The sequence below is a fragment of the Salmo salar genome, chromosome 19, assembly GCF_965601325.2.
Source record: "Salmo salar chromosome 19, fSalSal1, whole genome shotgun sequence".
In the NCBI taxonomy this organism is placed as follows: domain Eukaryota; kingdom Metazoa; phylum Chordata; class Actinopteri; order Salmoniformes; family Salmonidae; genus Salmo; species Salmo salar.
This window is the reverse complement of record NC_138309.1, coordinates 72,249,095-72,261,163: the sequence shown is the minus strand read 5'-3', so window position 1 is coordinate 72,261,163 and position 12,069 is coordinate 72,249,095. Positions and strand designations below refer to the sequence as shown.

The following is a 12,069-nucleotide window of genomic DNA, read 5'->3' as shown; positions in this document are numbered from 1 at the left end:
TCCGCCGGTTCCCTGCCGTAAGCTCTGGACCTTTGCATCGGATCATCGCTGCTAGCTAGCTGCTACCGAGTGGCTATAGCAGCTAATGCCCTTGCCCCGAAGCTAGCACCAGTTAGCTGCGAGCCAGGCGCATCTCCCGGCTAGCAAACGAAATTACTACAACTACAATACCTCTTTCGCCATCTGGCTTGGACCCTTTCTCGATACGGCGCTGCGCCAATCCATCACGACTGGTCTGCCGACAAAACTCCATCCGCTGTGCCTTCAACCCGGCCTTTGCCGGACGTCGGAGCAGACGCTTCTGCTTACCCCGGCCTGCTAACTTTAAACACTGTGTCTCCCACATGCTAACGTAGTAACAACTACCCCGCGGCTTCCCTGCTCCATCTATTGCTGTTCACTGGACCCTATGATCACTTGGCTACATAGCTGACGCCTGCTGGACTGTTCATTAATCACGGTACTCCATTTTGTTTATATTTGTTTATCTGTCGGCACCTGCCGCGAACTCAGGCCCTGTGTGTAGTTAACTGACCCTCTCTGCCCATTCATCGCCATTTTACCTGTTGTTGTCTTAGCTGATTAGCTGTTGTTGTCTTACTCGTTGTTGTTTTAGCTAGCTCTACCAATCAAAACCTGTGATTGCTTTATGCCTCATTTTTTTGTCTCTCTCAAATATTAATATGCCTTGTAAACTGTTGTTTAGGATATTTATCATTGTTTTAGTTTACTGCGGAGCCCCTAGTCCCACTCAACATGCCTCAGATACCTCATTTGTCCCACCTCCCACACATGCGGTGACCTCACCCAGCACTAGACGACCAGTTTTGATAGCCTTTAGCCGTACCCTACTCCTCCTCTGTTCCTCGGGTGATGTGGAGGTTAACCCAGGCCCTGTGAACTGATTGCCCCCCACCTATCTTCAGAGCTCGTGCTGCTAGGTGACCTAAACTGAGACATGCTTAACACCCCAGCCATCCTACAATCTAAGCTGGATGCCTTCAATCTCACACAAATTATCAATGAACCCACCAGCTACAACCCCAAATTCGTAAACACGGGCACCCTCATAGATATCATCCTAAAAAACTCCAAATACACCTCTATTTTCAACCAAGATCTCAGTGATTACTGCCTCATTGCCTCCCTCTGTAATGGGTCTGTGGTCAAACGACCACCCCTCATCACTGTCAAACGCTCCCTAAAACACTTCAGAGAGCAGGCCTTTCTAATCGACCTGGCCCGGGTATCCTGGAAGGATATTGACCTCATCCAGTCAGTAGAGGATGCCTGGTCATTCTTTAAAAGTGCCTTCTTCACCATCTTAAATAAGCATGCCCCTTTCAATTTTTTTTTAAAACCAGGAACAGATATAGCCCTTGGTTCTCTCCAGACCTGACTGCCCTTGACCAGCACAAAAACATCCTGTGGCGTTCTACATTCGCATCGAATAGCCCCCGTGACATGCAACCTTTCAGGGAAGTTAGAAACCAATATACACAGGCAGTTAGAAAAGCTAAGGCTAGCTTTTTCAAACAGAAATGTGCATCCTGTAGCACAAACTCAAAATGTTCTGCGACACTGTAAAGTCCATGGAGAATAAGAGCATCTCCTCCCAGCTGCCCACTGCACTGAGGCTAGGAAACACTGTCACCACCGATAAATCCACTATAATTGAGAATTTCAATAAGTATTTTTCTACGGCTGGCCATGCTTTCCACCTGGCTACCCCTACCCCGGTCAACAGCCCTGCACTCCCCACAGCAACTCGCCCAAGCTTCCTCCATTTCTCCTTCACCCAAATCCAGATAGCTGACGTTCTGAAAGAGCTGCAAAATCTGGACCCCTACAAATCAGCTGGGCTAGACAATCTGGACCCTTTATTTCTAAAATGATCTGCCGAAATTGTTGCAACCCCTATTACCAGCCTGTTCAACCTCTCTTTCGTTTCGTCTGAGATTCCCAAAGATTGGAAAGCTGCCACGGTCATCCCCCTCTTCAAAGGGGGAGACACTCTTGACCCAAACTGCTACAGACCTATATCTATCCTACCCTGCCTTTCTAAGGTCTTCGAAAGCCAAGTTAACAAGCAGATCACAGACCATTTTGAATCCCACCGTACCTTCTCCGCTATGCAGTCTGGTTTCAGAGCTGGTCATGGGTGCACCTCAGCCATGCTCAAGGTCCTAAACGATATCATAACCGCCATCGATAAGAGACATTACTGTGCAGCCGTATTCATCAACCTGGCCAAGGCTTTTGACTCTGTCAATCACCACATTCTAATTGGCAGACTAGAACTACTTCTCTGACAGAGTTCAGTGTGTCAAATCGGAGGGCCTGTTGTCCGGACCTCTGGCAATCTCTATGGGGGTGCCACAGGGTTCAATTCTCGGGCTGAGACTCTTCTCTGTATACATCAATGATGTCGCTTTTGTTGCTGGTGATTCTCTGAACCACCTCTACGCCTCTCTTCCTCTAGTGAAGAGCCCGGATCTCAATCCCATTGAACACATCTGGGACCTCTGGGGTCGGAGGGTGAGGGATAGAAATGTCTGAGAACTTGCAGGTGCCTTGGTGGAAATGTGGGGTAACATGTCACAGCAAGAACTGGCAAATCTGGTGCAGTCCATGAGGAGGAAATGCACTGCAGTACTTAATGCAGCTGGTGGCCACACCAGATACTGACTGTTACTTTTGATTTTGACCCCCCCCCCCCCTTTGTTCAGGGACACATTAATCAATTTCTGTTAGTCACATGTCTGTGGAACTTGTTCAGTTTGTCTCAGTTGTTGAATCTTGTTATGTTCTTACAAATAGTTCCACATATTTACGCAGTTGACAGTGAGAGGACATTTCTATTTTTGCTGAGTTTTAATGCTGCAATGAGTTGGTTGTAATTTTGGGTAGAGCAGACATTTCCATATGTCTGTGTTAGCTGCATGTGTGACGACTCCATCAGTCTTATTTATGATATAATTTACAAAGTTTAACCACAATATTTGTTGTCTTATTTGATATGTCTTTTCAGGTGGATTAAACTGAAATTGCAACCAACTTTCTAAGGCTTGTTTAAAAAATAACAATATTTTTAAGAGTATTTCATTTTCAAATAACTGAAAGTGAGAAGTTGTAATCTGAATTTATTTAACTAGGCAAGTCAGTTAAGAGCAAATTCTAATTTACAATGACTGCCTACCCCGGCCTAACCTTGACAACGCTGGGCCAATTATGCACCGCCCTATGAGACTCCAAATCATGGCCGGATGTGATGCAGCCTGGATTAAAACCAGGTTCTGCATTGACGCTTCTTGCACTGAGATGCAGTGTCTTAGACCACTGTGCCACTTGGTAATAAAGGGGAAAAGGCCATTATTGAACATGGGGTGAGAAATTCTTACAAATTTACCAGAGAACCATTTTGGATTTAAGTGTAGCTTTTGTATGACTGTTGGCTTTAGTGAAAGGTCTAATGCTTTAATATTTAATAATTTCTGCCCTCCGAATCATATTCGTTATATAAATAGGCCCTTTTAATTTTGTCTGGCTTGCCATTCACAATAAAATTGAATATTTTTTGGTTCATATCATTTAAAAAGCAGGTCACTAGGTGTAGGCAAAACCATAAGCAAATAGGTTAACTGTGATATGACTAAAGAGTTAAGCAGGGTGATTTTTCCACAAATAGACAGGGATTTTCCATTTCATGGTAGCAAGATCTTATCTATTTTTGCTAACTTTCTATAAAAATGTTTTGGAGTGAGATCATTTCATTCTTTCGGGATATGTATACCGAGTATGTCCACATCCACATCAGACCCTTTTATTGGTAAACTACACGGTAATGTAAAAGTTGCATTTGTTTGTGACCCAATACATAATGTAGTACACTTTGGTTTAATCTAGAGAGGTTAAAAAAAGTATATTGATCCTCTGAGGCTGTGGAGGGATTGTAATTGTGGTTTTAAAAGAAAACATGAATAATCAGCGTACAATGACACCTTTGTTTTTAAGCCACATATTTCTAATCCCTTAATATTATTGTTGGATCAAATTTTAACAGCTAACATTTCAATGGCAATAATAAATAGATATGCCGATAGTGGACAACCTTGTTTTACTCCTCTTGACAGCTTAAAATGTTCTGAGATGTAGCCATTATTTACTATTTTACAACTAGGTTACTATACATAACTTTAACCCTCCTGCTGTGTTCCGGTCGAATTGGACCGATTTACATTTTTATGATTTTCATTACATTTTGGGTGTTTTATTTGACTTTTAACTTCGGTCCAAAATGACCGGTCAATAGAATTCAATGGGTGAGACTACAAATAGTGTATTAAATTTAGTTCAGGCACATGCTCAATCATCATATGGATACACTTCCTCTCCCAGACCCCCACATGTAAAGTTGAAGTCGGAAGTTTACATACACTTAGGTTGGAGTCATTAAAACTCGTTTTTCAATCATTCCACAAATTTCTTGTGAACAAACTATAGTTTTGGCAAGTCAGTTAGGATATCTACTTTGTGCATGATAAAAAGTAATTTTTAGAACAATTGTTTAAAGACATATTATTTCACTTAAATTTCACTGCATCACAATTCCAGTGGGTCAGAAGATTACATACACTAAGTTGACTGTGCCTTTAAACAGCTTGGAAAAGTCCAGAAAATTATGTCATGGCGTTAGAAGCTTCTGCTAGGCTAATTTACATAATTTGAGTCAATTGGAGGTGTACATGTGGATGTATTTCAAGGCCTACCTTCAAACTCTGTGCCTCTTTGCTTGACATCATGGGGAAATGTAAAAAAAATCAGCCAAGACCTCATCCTTGGGAGCAATTTCCAAATGCCTGAAGGTACCACATTCATCTGTACAAACAATAGTATGCAAGTATAAACACAATAGGACCACACAGCTGTCATTCCGCTCAGGTAGGAGACGCATTCTGTCTCCTAGAGATGAACGTACTTTGGTGAGAGAAGTGCAAATCAATCCCAGAACTAAAACAAAGGACCTTTTGAAGATGCTGGAGGAAACAGGCACAAAAGTATCTATATCCACAGTAAAACGAGTCCTATATCAACATAACCTGTTGGGGCTAGGGGGCAGTATTTTCACGGCCAGATGAAAAACGTACCCAATTTCAAAAGGTTACTACTCTGGCCCAGAAACTAGAATGTGCATATTATTAGTATTTTGATAGAAAACACTCAAAAAAGTTTGAATGGTGTCTGTAAGTATAACAGAACTCATATGGCAGGCAAAAACCTGAGAAAAATACAAGCAGGAAATTAAAATCTTGTGGATGTACTATTTTCAAGTCATTGCCAATGGAACACACAGTGACAAAGGATTCATTTTGCACTTCCTAAGGCTTCCACTCGATGTCAACAGTCTTTAGAAAGTTGCTTGAAGCGTCTATGATGAACAGAGACCGAATGAGAAGGAAGGGAAGTTGATGTCCCTGGGATGACATCACTTCATTGTCGCGCGTTCATGTGAGATGAGACCTTGTGTTCCAAAACATTTTTCAAGACACAGGAAAGGTCCGGTTGAAATATTACTGACGTTTCACGTTAAAATGGCCCTAAAGATTGATGCTATACAACGTTTGACATGTTTGAACAAACGTAAATAGATTTTTTGGGGGGGCTTTTCGTCGTGACATTTCCCTCGCGTGCCCTACATTTTGAGTAGCCTACTGAACGCGCTAACAACATGGAACAACATGGAGTTATTTGGACATCAATTATGAACTTTATTGAACAAAACAACATTTGTTGTGGACCTGGAAATCCTGGAAGTGCCTTCTGATGAAGATTATTAAAGGTAAGTGAATATTTCTAATATTATTTATGATTTTAGATGATTCCAACATGGCGGCTATCTGTATTGCGTAGTGTATTTTTCTGAGCACAGTACTCAGATTATAGCAAACGGTGCTTTCCCAGTAAAGTTATTTTGAAATCTGTCAATGCGGTTGCATTCAGGAGATGTTAATCTATAATTCTTTGAATAACAGTTTAATATTTTATCCACATTTTATGAGTATTTTTGTAAATTCACCGGCAGTTTTGGGGGAGATACATTTTCTGAACGTCACGCGCCGACGTAAAATGCAGTTTTTGGATATAAATATGAACTTGATAGAACAAAAAATGCATGTATTGTCTAACATAATGTCCTAGGAGTGTCATCTGATGAAGATCATCAAAGGTTAGTGCTGCATTTAGCTGTGGTTTTGGTTTTTGTGACATATATGCTTGCTTTGAAAATGGCTGTGGGTAATGTTTTGTCTATGTACTGTCCTAACATAATCTAACTTTATGCTTTCGCCGTAAAGCCTCTTTGAAATTGGACAATGTGGTTGGATTAAGGAGATGTTTATCTTTCAAATGGTGTAAAATAGTTGATTGTTTGAGAAATTGAAATTATTAGATTTTTGCTGTTTTGAATTTCGCGCCATGTATCTTGTCAAGCAATCCCGTCACAGGGATCAGAACGGGAAGGGGTGGCCCCAAGAGGATAACCTGAAAGGCCGCTCAGCAAGGAAGAAGCCATTGCTCCAAAACCACCATAAAAAAGCCAGACTACGGTTTGCAACTGCACATGGGGACAAAGATCGTACTTTTTGGAGAAATGTCCTCCGGTCTGATGAAACAAAAATAGAACTGTTTGGCCATAATGACCATTGTTATGTTTCGAGGGAAAAAGGTGGACGCTTGCAAGCCGAAGAACACCATCCCAAACGTGAAACATGGGGGTGGCAGCATCATGTTGTGGGGGTACTATGCTGCAGGACGGACTGGTGCACTTCACAAAATAGATGGCATCATGAGAAAGGAAAATTATGTGGATATATTGAAGCAACATCTCAAGACATCAGTCAGGAAGTTAAAGCTTGGTCGCAAATGGGTCTTCCAAATGGACAATGACCCCAAGAATACTTCCAAAGTTGTGGCAAAATTGCTTAAGGACAACAAATGCAAGGTATTGGAGTGGCCTTCACAAAGACCTGACCTCAATCCTATAGAACATTTGTGGGCAGAACTGAAAAAGCGTGTGCGAGCAAAGAGGCCTACAAACCTGACTCAGTTACACCAGCTCTGTCAGGAGGAATGGGCCAAAATTCACCCAACTTACTGAGGGAAGTTTGTGGAAGGCTACCCGAAATGTTTGACCCAAGTTAAACAATTTAAAGGCAATGCTACCAAATACTAATTGAGTGTATGTAAACTTCTGACCCACTGGGAATGTGATGAAAGAAATAAAAGCTGAAATAAATAATTCTCACGACTATTATTCTCACATTTCACATTCTTAAAATAAAGTGGCGATCCTAACTGACCTAAAACAGATAATTTTTTGTAGGTTTAAATGTTTAAATGCCTTTTCCCTGCCTGTACTGTTGCCCTTTTGGACCCCTGTGTATGACCTTCTGCTTGCCCCTGGACCCAGCTACCTGCCTCCTCATGTGGTCCTTTGCAATGAACACCTGCTGTGCCCTGTGTTTGGAACCAGCTCTCTGTCTCCCCTCGTGTTCCTTACATGAATGACCATCAGCAGCATCAGAGATTGGAGAAGCCTAATTACCGTGACTAAACGGACACGTGGAATTTGACTGCCTTCATGACTCATAACCACCAGTGTGGCGGTAATACAGTCACCGCTACAGCCCTAGTGGTGGATCTTGGATGTTGTGAGGCTATTTTGCTTATTCATTTTTGCCAAAAACCTGGTTGCCTCTGCCAGGAGGCTGGAACGTAGCCACAAGTGGATCTTCCAGCAAGACAATAACCCCAAGCACACATCAAAATCCAGAAAGAAATGGTTAATTGACCACAAAATCTAAATATTGCAATGGCCATCACTGTCTCTGGACTTGAACCCCATTGAAACCCTGTGGTTTGAATTGAAGGATATCAAAATATGGAAAGATTATGTAAGGAGGAATGGTCTAAGATCCCTCCCAATGTGTTCTCCACATTGGGAGGGAGGCTGTAAGAGCTACTGGTTGTGCAGGATTTAGTTCCAACTCTATTCTAACACACCTAATTTGACTAATCAGCTACTACTCAGGACTTTGATCAGCTGAATCAGGTGTGTTTGTGTAGGGCTGTAGAAAAAGCCAAACCCACCCTGTAGCTCTTCATGAAGACAGAAAAGTCTGTTAACCACACTTTCCCTCTGGCCCCCCCTCCTTTCTCTCTCTCTCTCTCCCTCCCTTCTCCCTCAACCCTCTTTCACTTACTATCTCTTTCTCCCTCGCACCTTATTTCTTCCTCTTCTCTCTCTCCTTTGTCTCTTCCCACTACCGCTCCCCCTGACCTTCATTGTGACAGCTGATTTATCGGAGAGTCGGGGAGACACCAGGCGTCGCCTCAGTCATACCCAGTTAATATGCATTGAAATTTAGCACTTGACATTTCACTACCACACTGCATAGATGGTACTAGGAGAGCAGCGCAATTAGAAAGGGGACAGAGAGGGGGACTGAGGAAGACAAGATGAAGAGGGAGTGAGGGAGGGGACAGAAAAAGGGGGAGTAAGAGAAGGTAAGAGAGAGGGATGGGGTAGTGCAGTTAGAGAGGAGAGAGGTCTCCCAAATTGCCTCTGGATTTTCAGACATTGCCAAAATATATGTGATAAAGTAACTATTTGTCCACACTGCCTCCAACACATAGCGGATATTTCTTTGTTAATTTCATCAAGTTTATCAGGGCTCATACAAAGACAATGTAGTACTTTGAGTTGGAACTCCATTGTTTGATTACATGTAGTAGCTTTATATTGTGTTTTCCATACATTCCCCCAACTCTTCTCTGATATATGCACCTGTGATTCACCCTACCATGAGTTCTTAAGATTATCTAAAGATAATATTAGAACGTTAATGATATTGTGATAAAAGTTTGAAACAGTCCAAAAGTTTTCCCCTTGATAAAGTCATTCGGCTCAGTAATTTTTTGTAACAATCCTTTTTTAACAATCAATTTTTTTTAACTCTGCATTGAGGGGAATTGGCTCGTAAGTAAGCATTTCCTGACAAAGTCTACACTTCTATTCGGCGCAAGTGACCAATAAAATTGTATTAAATTTTTTATTAGAACTGCCTTACTTGAATGTACCTATAAACATTTGTTTGGGATATAATGAATTACTCCTAGATTTCTTGAAATTATTTAAGTATTGAGCCTTTCAACAGTTGAGACTAGGAAGCAGGAAGGAGGGCTGGGTTGTGGAATATAGGCGAGTGTCTAGGAATGTCATTAATCAGTTTATATTGGTGTTGAACTTCAATGTATGAGTGATAATTTCATTTGGTTTAATCCTCACAACAGAAATAGGGTCTGCTGTGAAGTATAGACAACATAAAGGCATTGTAGCACAATATTGACTCTCAATTTTAAGCCATGACAAATCATTTGGTTGTTGAATCCAAGAGTTGCGCAGCCCAGAAATACAATTTAAGGTTAGGAAGGCCAAGCCCACCCAATTATTTGGACAGCTGCAGTTTTTTATAACTTATACAAGCCTTCTTATTTTGCCCTAAAAATGTGCCTATTGCTGTATTTAGGCAAGATTTTAGAGGAAGCATTGAAAACAGATAAAGCACTCTTGGTAAGATAGTAATTTTCACTGAAGAGACCCGACCTGCATCTAGATACATTTTACATTTTAGTCATTTAGCAGAGGCTCTTATCCAGAGCGACTTACGGTAGCGAATGCATACATTTCATACAATTTCATAGATTTTTTTTTTTCTGTGCTGGCCCCCCGTGGGAATCAAACCCACAACCCTGGCGTTGTAAACACCATGCTCTACCAACTGAGCTACAGGGAAGGCCACTTCAGATCTTCAGTGATTTTACTAATCACGGGGGGAGGTGGGGTAGTTCAAAGCATATAGTTTCCCATAGTCTGACGTAACATTAACACCCAAGTAGAGTATGCTCGTATCAGTCCACTTAAATGCGTTGTTGTCTTTGATGCTTGAGGTTTCAGCACAAATGTCATCATTGCAATAGTTTCAGTGATGTAAATGTTACAGCCTGATGTAGCACCATATTCACCTATTCATTTAAATATATTTGGAATTGTTGTCTCAGCCTCTGTGGCATCGTCTGCATATAGGGATATATTGTGTTTGTTTGGCCCCACCTGCAGACCATGAATGTTTATGGCACTTTGAATAGGTTTTGCCAGAGTTTCTATGCTAAGGGCAAATAAAGTGGCGAGAGACAATCTCCTTGACGATTTCCACGTCGTAGCAAAAAAGAATGCAACATATCCCCATTTGTTCTAACATGATTTTGGACTTTCATATATCAACTCTATTTCAAAAAGCGCTCCCCAAAACAAAACTTATTTAATGTTGCTAACAGAAAAAAAGTGTAACTTTTGTTGTTGGGTATAACTTTATGCAAATGTCAATAAACCCCTGGGCAAGAAGTAACTTTGCCCATTACAGTTCTGATATCGAGAGTATATTGTTCAGCTGCATCCTTTTTCAGTTGCAGTGCAAGAAGTTTCCCTGGTTTGTCTCCCTGAGTATAGGCCTAGTATAGAACCCTCAGCTTTATACGTAAGAAGCGTACTAAGCTCTCCTTTCGCTTCCGTCAACTGAATTAGTGTTCATATCCCCTTGTTTCGTTTGTCTTTCCTCTAATTGGAAGATATCTCTCTCAATTTTCTCTTGTTTTTGTATACATACTTTTTTGAACAGAGATGAAGAGGTTGTAATTTGACTCCTAAAATAAGACTAGGCTCTCTCCCATAAAAGGGGTGGGCTGATACCTTCTGTTGATTTAAATTGACAAAATGTTCAGCTTAAATAACCTTTTGAAAACAAGTTTCTCCAAGAACAGAAAGCATTAAGCCTCCACCTGTATGTACCAGGTTGTCAATCCTTTAACTTTAGTTTTAGGGATACAGGACTATGATCCAAGATGGTAATGTTATTAATAATACAGTTTTCTACCTGATGAGCTAAGGTCTGAGGGATAAGAAAAAAGTAAATCGAGAGTAAGTGCCATAGGGATTTGATGTTGGGTGTAATTTTTAATGTTGGGTGTAACTTTCTGCAAATGTCAATAAACCCCTGTTCTTCACAGAGAAATGTAACTGCTCTAGACATTTTGAATACGGGACCACCTGGTCATGAATTGTCCATGTGTGGAGATAAAATGCAATTAAAGTCACTTCCAACTACACAATGTGTATTTGACTGCTTTGCAATCTCTAAGAAACATCTATTAATAAATTGTGGGGAATCATAATTTGGTGCATATACTGTATATTAGCAAAAGTAAAATTAATTCCAAATAATAGGCACCGGATAATAACAAACTGACCCTCTGAATGAGTTACCATATTTTTCAATGTAAAAGAAAACCTCTTTTTAACCAGTATACAAACACCATTTATTTTTGAGTAGGAGTCAGGGGAGAAAAAAGTTGGATCTACCCATTCCCATTTAAGCTTTTTGTGCTCGTTATCTGATAAGTGAGTCTCTTGGAGGAGAGCGATGTCACAATCCATTTGTTTTAGCTGTGTCAATATTGTTTTCCGTTTGACCACATGGTTTAAGCACTTCACGTTGTAAATCTGAATGTTAAGTGACGTCATTGTCAGTATAAAGTGTAAATATCAATCACTACAGTCCTTGATTTGAATGCACCTTTTCCTTGTACCCATAACTGCAGAAAGAAATGCTATTTTGTTTCTAAACAAACACAGTGCAACAAACACACAGAAACAACAAGAAAATCAACACTAAAGGAGACTGAACAGTGAAATGAAAAGAAGAACACATAGGGTGGTGTTGTATTCCTTAAACAAAGGGGGGATCCTCACAACACTCAGTAGCAGGGCAATTGTGGAAACAAAGTGACATTTCAGGCTATATTATAGCATATCTGACCTAAAATTTATCACTACACGATTTCAAATTCCACTTCAGCGACCTATCGTTTCAGGGTAGCCAGGATGCAACAAAAAAAGAGAGGAGCCCGTAAATAGACCGGCATGGATGAAACATTCAATGCACTCATATATAG

At 40.8% G+C, this 12,069-nt stretch overlaps 1 protein-coding gene and 1 non-coding gene across 2 annotated transcripts in view; both read right to left on the bottom strand.

The window, feature by feature from the left end:
* LOC106579432 (cadherin-23) overlaps positions 1 to 12,069 on the bottom strand; it is a 692,150-nt gene that overhangs the window by 431,775 nt on the left and 248,306 nt on the right. The gene's annotated exons all lie outside the window — the stretch shown is intronic.
* trnav-uac (transfer RNA valine (anticodon UAC)) lies at positions 9,782 to 9,857 on the bottom strand. Its single transcript has one exon. It is a non-coding gene; the product is annotated as a tRNA-Val (tRNA).